This window comes from Ptychodera flava, chromosome 19 (assembly GCF_041260155.1).
Source record: "Ptychodera flava strain L36383 chromosome 19, AS_Pfla_20210202, whole genome shotgun sequence".
NCBI lineage: Eukaryota > Metazoa > Hemichordata > Enteropneusta > Ptychoderidae > Ptychodera > Ptychodera flava.
This window is the reverse complement of record NC_091946.1, coordinates 35,127,449-35,136,173: the sequence shown is the minus strand read 5'-3', so window position 1 is coordinate 35,136,173 and position 8,725 is coordinate 35,127,449.

Below are 8,725 nucleotides of genomic sequence, written 5' to 3'. Positions count from 1 at the left end.
ACAACACAAAATTTCGGTATACCGATAGAGGGCAGCACAACACAAAATTTCGGTGTGTGCTGCTCCCGTTGTATTGCTCGGTCCAGCTGCTCAGTGGCTCTAAAAGACATTTGGTGGCTACTTTGTGTACAGATGACAACTTTACCATCACTTGTTCGAATTTACAACGGGGAAATGTGCATGTGATGCACAAGACGTGGGTATACAGCACGTTGATGTTAGTTCTTTCTGCAACAATTAACGAGAAAACAATTTCTACGGTATGTCTGCATGTTACAGCAATATGCGAAAAGAGCCTTTGAATTGAGTAAGAACTCGAAGTAACAAGTCACTGTGTAAGCGCCTCAGACATACATGTGTTGACATTGAGAATTTGGGTGAACTTGATTTGTACTACAGCGTCAAATGAGGAAAGGTAGTTTCACTGAAATTCAATAGAAGATACAATACAGGGAAGATGATGATAAATTGACCTGTGAATTGATTGACTGGAGCGAGTTCCGAAACATTAAGGCTAAGCATATAGCCAGACTGTTTCACAACTGGCGTTCTATACTTAAAGTACAATGTGCTCCGGGGACAGCCAGTCGGACTTACAATGCTTTACAAATTTCTTTCTGATCTACCACTTGTGAGGGCTCAAAAGCTCTTGGGGTGAGAACCACTTCAAGGTCTTAGTTTTTGGACAATTTAATTTTCCTCGTAGAGTTGATAAAGAGGTGGCGGCCATTTTGAACTTTAAAAAAACGGTAAATGTTAGTAAATTTGTTTCTCTGGTTCCAAACTGCGCTCGGTAACCCCTGACTTTTATTCTTGATTTCACCTTCATTTGTTCAGTAAGCCACACTGTAAACATTTACTGTTACAGGCCAAATATAAGCCAAGGCCCTAACAGTGCTAAACCATTGCAAAATTTTAAAAAAAATGACAGAAAACGATTGCGCTCGCCTTCCAAGTTACCAATTTGGCATTGACCTCTGTACAGTACAGAATGAGCCGCACGTATTTGCATTCTTTCTCTCTCAAAATATCTCTGTTGACCTAACATATCAACCATTTTTCTTAGATATTCTTTTCATTCTAATTAATGATAAGCAATGCGGTATATTGCGGCGTTACAAATCATATTGGTCTCAGTTACTTGTCCAATGAAATTCATGTATGAATTAATTTAAATACACTGAATTATAAACATATCAACTATAGCTCTTTTTGTTTCATCAAGCCCACAGGTATACAACTGAGTTGATACTATAGAAATAAAGAGCAACGCGCGCCCTGACCATTAACGTTTATTTAAGGGTAACGTTAATAGTCAGTGCGGAATCTGGTATTTCCATTGTATTATCACCGAACCAAGAAAACCGTCAAAATCTACGAAAATTTCCCACGCGAAAGACAACGGGCAATAGAACTTGTGCATTACACAACGCACTGTCAGGCACGCTGTAAAATAATTTGCAAATCCGAATATTTTTTTGGGAAAAAGTGTCTAAACTTGGCCCACAAGTGCTTCATTTTTTTTGATTGATTATGATCTTTGTACAAATCACAATTTACGTTTTAGCTATAAAGTTACGGTGTTTATATTATTATCATATTAAAGGTCATGTAAAGAATTTCTATGTATTAGTGGTCAGTCGCGTGGTTCAGCTCGACCAATTAAAATGCGACGGCCAGGACATGGTAATATAATGTTGAGCAACTGTTTTAAAGATTTTAAGGACACCTCTAAAGTCAATCTTTGTTCAGCGCCAACTTGACGATGACGCAACCAATAGAATGAAATAAATAGAAACAGTGCATCAAAAATTATTATTACGTTATTTTACACGTGCACTGGACCACATGTAGCGCCGGTGCCGCACTGGCCTGGTAGACGCCAAACAATTTCTTTGCATAATAAAGATTTACAGAACCATACTATTCCAAAATACGCAGGTTTGTCGCGCGATTGGTCAGTGACGTCACACATATACAAATTTTCACAGCTCTATTTTAAAACGTTTCAGCTCCTACAAATTTGCACAAAATTTTCCAAAATTTCAGAATGTAACACATGAGATATCTGTTTAGAGCCCCTAGCATGAATTAGGTTATCTGTTCAAGTACAAACGATTTTTGAACAGGAAAATATCTACTGTGTCATTTTGTGAAATTTTGAAGGGTTTTACGGCGATATCTCATAAACGGCCCAGTGTCCACTGTAACTCTGGCAGGTTTTATTTCCGTCGTTCTTGCGGAAAATGTAGATAAATATAGATTTTTGCATATTAGTGAAAGAAAAATGACGTCATATGCGATCAAGGCTATTATTATCCACGGCCCCTAAGGGAGCGTTCATTTATTATGGCCGGGGGTTGGCAGGCAAATTCTTCCTAAAAGTATGCATCAGTCAAAATAAGTGAACCCCCTACCCATTACATCAAAAAAGTGATGACCCGCCACCAAAAAATTGCTCATGTAAAGCTGCCCCTTCTGTCTCTGTCTCGCTCTGTATGTCTTCCCTTGTGCCTCTCTTTGTCTCTCTGTCTTTCTGTCTGTCTGTCTGTCTGTCCGCCTGTATCTCTGTCTCTCTTGGAAACAATTTAGAAATGGTATAGGCAATTAGTGGTGGCGTCAAAATCGCCGTACGCATAACACAGACGCCCAGTGTTTGCGGCACTGACCAATTAGTAAAGTTAAAATGAATTTTCACTTTCTTCGAATCACGTTCACAACGTTTGTTTGTTTGTTTGTTTGTTTGTTTGTTTGTTTGTATTTATTTCCGATGGTTAGGGTAAGGGTTAGGCTTAAGTTAGGGTTAGGGTTAGGTTTAGGGTTAGGGTTAAGTTAGGGTAAATAAATAAATAAATAAATAAATAAATAAATAAATAAATAAACTGCTCTTTATTGACAAATATAATCAAAACAGCTTTTCGCTGTTATTTTATTAAAAATAACAAATAAACAAACACAAACACTTACACACAAACAAACACAGACAGTCACAAACAAGAGAGAAGAGCCCCCTGTGGTAACAAAGGCTTTAAATCATGATATGGTGTCTAGCTAGTATATGTAAATTTGTCATTCAGTTAGTTCTTTGTTTATTTGTAATCGTGGACTATGACCCCCCCCCCCCCCCCCCCCCAAGGTCAACATCAGACGAGCCGTAATATACATGCAGGACACCATCTTTGCTTGCCAAGCTCTCTTGTCCGGGCAGCTGGATGCTCCCAGAATAAGATAGTGGGAAGTAACGGATCCGTGCGAGTGGACGATGACAGAACACACGCAGTGTTTACCCTTGCCGAAAATTCAAAAATGTAAATTCACTCAATTACTTAAATGATTCTATATCTGCAACGCAATCGCATGTAGGCGAGCGGCAGACTCACCTATTTTTCACACTTAATGTACCCACCTTACATACGGCCACATCATACGTCATTTGAAAGCTTATCATCTCTACTTTAAGAAAATTGACGATGTGGAGCTGCCAAGTAGGGCCATACCCTCCTAATTTGCATAATTCACACGGGTACCCAATTTGCATAAATGCGATATAAAATTAGAAATTTCATTGTTAACTACTCTAAACATACTTTTAAACTATCGAGTGATATATCAAATGAAAGGTATTCGCATGTAGACTACAACATGAATATCCACAGAGAAATTTAAATTTATTTCACTGAAATATTTCCATATTTATTGTGAAAAAATTATTTTCCCCTTTTGAATAACAATATTTTAAAAATTTTAACACATGCAGCCACATCATACAGCCACATCATACGTCATTTGAAAGCTTATTATCTCTACTTTATGAAAATGGACAATGTTGAGCTGTCAAGTATGGCCATAGCCCCTAATTTGCATAATTTACACGGGTACCCAATTTGCATAAATGCGATGTAAAATCAGAAATTTACTGTTAACTACTCTAAACATACTTTTAAACTATCGAGTGATATATCAAATGAAAGGTATTTGCATGTAGAATACAACTTTGATATCCAAAGAGATATTTAAATTGATTTCACTGAAATATTTCATATTTATATTCAAAAAGTATTTTCCCCTTTTGAATAACAATATTTTAAATTTTAACACATAAAGCCACATCATACAGCCACATCATACGTCATTCGAAAACTTATTATCTGTACTTCAAGAAAATTGACAATGTTGAGCTGTCAAGTACGGCCGTAGCTCCCAATTTGCATAATTCACAGAAATGTGATATAAAATTAGGAATTTATTAACTACTCTAAGCATACTTTAATCTATCGAGTGATATATCAAATGAAAGGTATTTGCATGTAGAATACAAAATAGATACCCAAAGGGATATTAAAATGATTTCATTGAAATTTTTTATAAGTATATAGAAAAATATATTCTCCCCTTTTGAATAACGATATTTTAATAATTTTAACACATACAACTACATCATACAGCCACATAATACATCGCTTGAAAGTCTATTACCTCTACTTCACGAAAATTGACGATATGCAGCTGCAAAGTAGAGCCGTAATTCTTTAATTTGCATAATGCACACGGGTACCTAATTTGCATGAGTCTGATATAAAATTATAAAAAAGCCATTGTTATGTACTCTAAACTTGCTTTTAAACTATCGAGTGATATATCAAATGAAAGGTATTGGCATGTAGAATAGAACTATGAATGCCAAACACGTACCAAAATATTCTTATTGAATATTTTGGTCATCATATTTTTATTTAAATCGCGAATATCTTGACTTATGTTTAATATTCATAAAATTGTGCAGTAAATACGAATAATGCCCACTCTATGCAAAATAAGAATAAAATATGTACAAAATAAGAAAAATTCAGCAATGCACAGAACAAATATCGCTCTGACTGAGATTCAGAGTCAATGTATGGTGTTCATTGGAACCCAACACGAGCTTAATACATTAATATCAAACATAAAAAATGCATCCTACTCTGAAATTTTCGAAAGCTCTTCTAAAAAAAACCCACATCTTTAGACCTCATTATCTTTGAATGTCATCGATGCAACAAATTAACATTCTCGACTTAAGAACACACACACAAAACAAACAGATACTAGATTTCAGTTCATGCAATCAAACGGCAACATTCCGGGATTTGTTAAAGGCGAAATATTACGATACATAAGAACAATTATGCCACAACAATACGATACAAAATACAAGTTTTTTTTCGAGATAAAAGTAATGAAGTAAAAATAAAGAGTAAAAGCAATTCTACATCTTGTGTGATTATTACTAACTTTAGAACAATCGGATGACATTTAATTGTTATTCGATTTTCATTGAATTGCCTTCGAAACCTTGGAATCGCAAAAAGTAAAAGGGAGCCAAAACATTTTCAGGTCCCCTATGGGCAGATCAAAACTTTCAAGTGCTCCTCTACTATCCCTCAGAATTTCGATTCCACCCCGAATTCCTCCGCCCCTCACCACCATAAGCGTTACACCTATGCCAAACAAAACCTACAACAGCTCGATCTCCGATTCACATGAGCATCCACAAACACAACCAGACCGAATCGGTAGACATTCTAGCTTTCTTACTTGATCAAAATTAACTTCAGTGAAACAACGTGGTCAGTTAGTGCACACGTTTCACCAACCGAAAAGAATTTTAAGCGACTGATGAAGACAACTCTATTCTCGAAAGGTAGCATCAAAGGATCGCAGTGTTACAGTAATCTTTCCACTCCAGTGCCGTTTTAGGGCAGGATACGTAGATTAGGGGTACGCCTCGCCATGGCAAATCGACACTTTACACAAAACAGCCAAACATAACATACACAAAATTCAAACAACTATAAGATATGAACGATGTGTGGAGTTTGCTTTTTCTTATTACCTGTCACCAGTTGTGTCTGCTGTCAAATTAATCTTCCATGCACAAGGCAGCTATAACTGTGGCAACCCTTTTACTCATGACAAAACTGTTTAAGAAGAGGATGATGAATTTGTAGAATTACTAGATGTACTGGAAATGCATGACACTGTATCGCCATGAATGACTTGGATCATGAATCATGCCATAACTTTGACTACAGCTTACTCTCACACATTGTTTCGGCTACAGAGTTACTTTTCAACAACTACAATAGTGTCGTTCATGGGGATCTTTCTTTATGTTTGGACTTAATAGTAATTGGTGATATTTTCCCAACACATCTTTACGAAAAAATGTCGGCGTTCAAATCATTTACCATATATATATATATATATATATATATATATATATATATATATTATATATATATATATTATATATATATATATATATATTATATATATATATATATATATATATATATATATATATATATAGTATAACATTAAAAGGTTTTCATATGCTGTGAATGGGTATATTATACTCCATACAAAGGGCATGTTTGGAGAAACACTCTCTGACCTATAAAAACTAGACATCGGTATCGGATAATAATGCAGACAAGAAGAGCTATTCATATGTTTTGAAACATACATTAAACAAACAAAATATTCATTTCCAGACCTCATTTCAGCTGTTTGTTCTCCGTGTTCTATGCACTTTTTGCACATCATAATGCATGTGGTTGCATTGATACTGCTGTTAAAATTTTTAAAATACCGTTATTCAAAAGGGGATAATAACTTTTTTCACAACAAATATGATAATATTTCGGTAAAAACACTCTGTATATTTCTTTTGATGTCAATTTCTTTTTTTACATGCAAATACTTTATATTTGATATATCACGCGATAGTTTAAAAGCATGTTTAGAATAGTTAATGATTTTTCTAATTTTATATTGAATTTATGCAAATTGCTTACCTGTTAAAATTATGCAAATTTAGGGAAATGGCTTTACTTGATAGTTCAACAATGTCAATTTTCTCGAATTAGAGATAATAAGCTTTAAAATGACGTATGATGTGGCTGTATGATGTGATGAAATATTTATAATATTGTTATTCAAAAGTGGAAAATATTTTTTCAATATAAATATGAAAATATTGCAGTGAAACTAATTAAAATATCTCTTTCGATATCCATTTCGTATTCTACATGTAAATACCTTTCATTTGATATGTTACTCGATGGTTTAAAAGTGTGAACAATGATTTTGTAATTTTATATTACATTTATGCCAATTGGATACCCTAGTAAATTATGCAAATTAGGGGCTATGGCCCTACTTGACAGTTCACCATTGCAAATTTTCTTGTAGTAGAGATAATAAGCTTTCAAATGACGTATGATGTAGCTGTATATTGTAGCTGTATGTGTTAAAATTTTTAAAATATTGTTATTCAAGAGAGGAAAATATTATTTTTAATATTTATATGAAAATATTTCAGTGAAATCAATTTAAATATCTCTTTGAATATCAAAGTTGTATTATACATGCAAATACCTTTCATTTGATATATCACTCGATAGTTTAAAAGTATGTTTACAGTAGTTAACAGTCAATTTTCTAATTTTATATCGCATTTATGCAAATTGGGTACCCGTGTGAATTATGCAAATTAGGGGGGTATGGCCCTGATTGGCAGCTCCACATCGTCAATATTCTTAAAGTAGAGATGATAAGCTTTCAAATGACGTATGATGTGGCCGTATGTAAGGTGGGTACATTAAACTCCTAAAATAAGGCCCTTTTTGTGGATTCGCCGCAATCGCAAGTCAGAAGTCAAATGGGAGGTTGGTTGTGTTCAACTCCCATGCTGCTTTGCGCCTGACCCAATCCACGTTTGAACCGGTTTGATCATGACTCACCATTTACTATTCACAATTTCGGCAGACCGTCCATGTACTAGCCGACACGAACACGAAGTGTCTGTTACCAGCAACCAAAAACTATGAAAAATAGTAAAGAATGAGCTACAAAATCACTATCAGTTTTAAGATGCAGTTAGAATAAGTCTGTGCCTTAAAATACTATAAAAATAGTAGAAAGTGAGCAATAAGCTGAAAGTTAGTCGAGGAGACCTTATTAAACCGCATATTATTTGCATCCCATTGTCGGCTACATGGACTGTGTGCGACAATTTCTGCCAGCGGTACTTACTGTACCTGTACTATTGTGGCGTATATATATTTATTTATTTATTAGCCGTGTTCACAATAATGACATTGGCTCAGAAAGAAAGAGAAGGGGAAGAAAATGTATAACACTGAAAAGTTTTCAGATTCACTTCATTCACATTAGCTCAAAAGTAATTAAACTTTCTGACTGAAAATCTGTAACAATTCATTCATGTATTTTGCAACAACATGAACAATGCAACTGTCAGTACATGACAAAAAGTACTTAAGAAGAGAATCATTGTCAAAGCATTTTAGCTGGTTCTGAATGTTAAAAATCATTTCTAAGTAAATTGTTCGTACAGTGTGTGCTGGTTTACTTGGACATAATAAAATACAATGGATTTCATCACCAACACCAGAATGACAAAGGGTACAAAGTCTAAGATGTCTTGGAATGTTTTTAAAACGACCAATTTCTATTGCAAAAGTATGATCAGAAATTCTTGCCTTTGTCAAAGCAATTCTGTGAAATGGAGACTTAACAAGTGATAGATAATTTCACATTTAACATGTTTTTAATACTACAGTATACATTTAATTTGTTATTTTTTGACAAGGCATTTTTCCAGGCTTCCTTAAATTTAGACTTTAAAGACTTTTTCACAAGTTCGATAACTGTTGAAGGT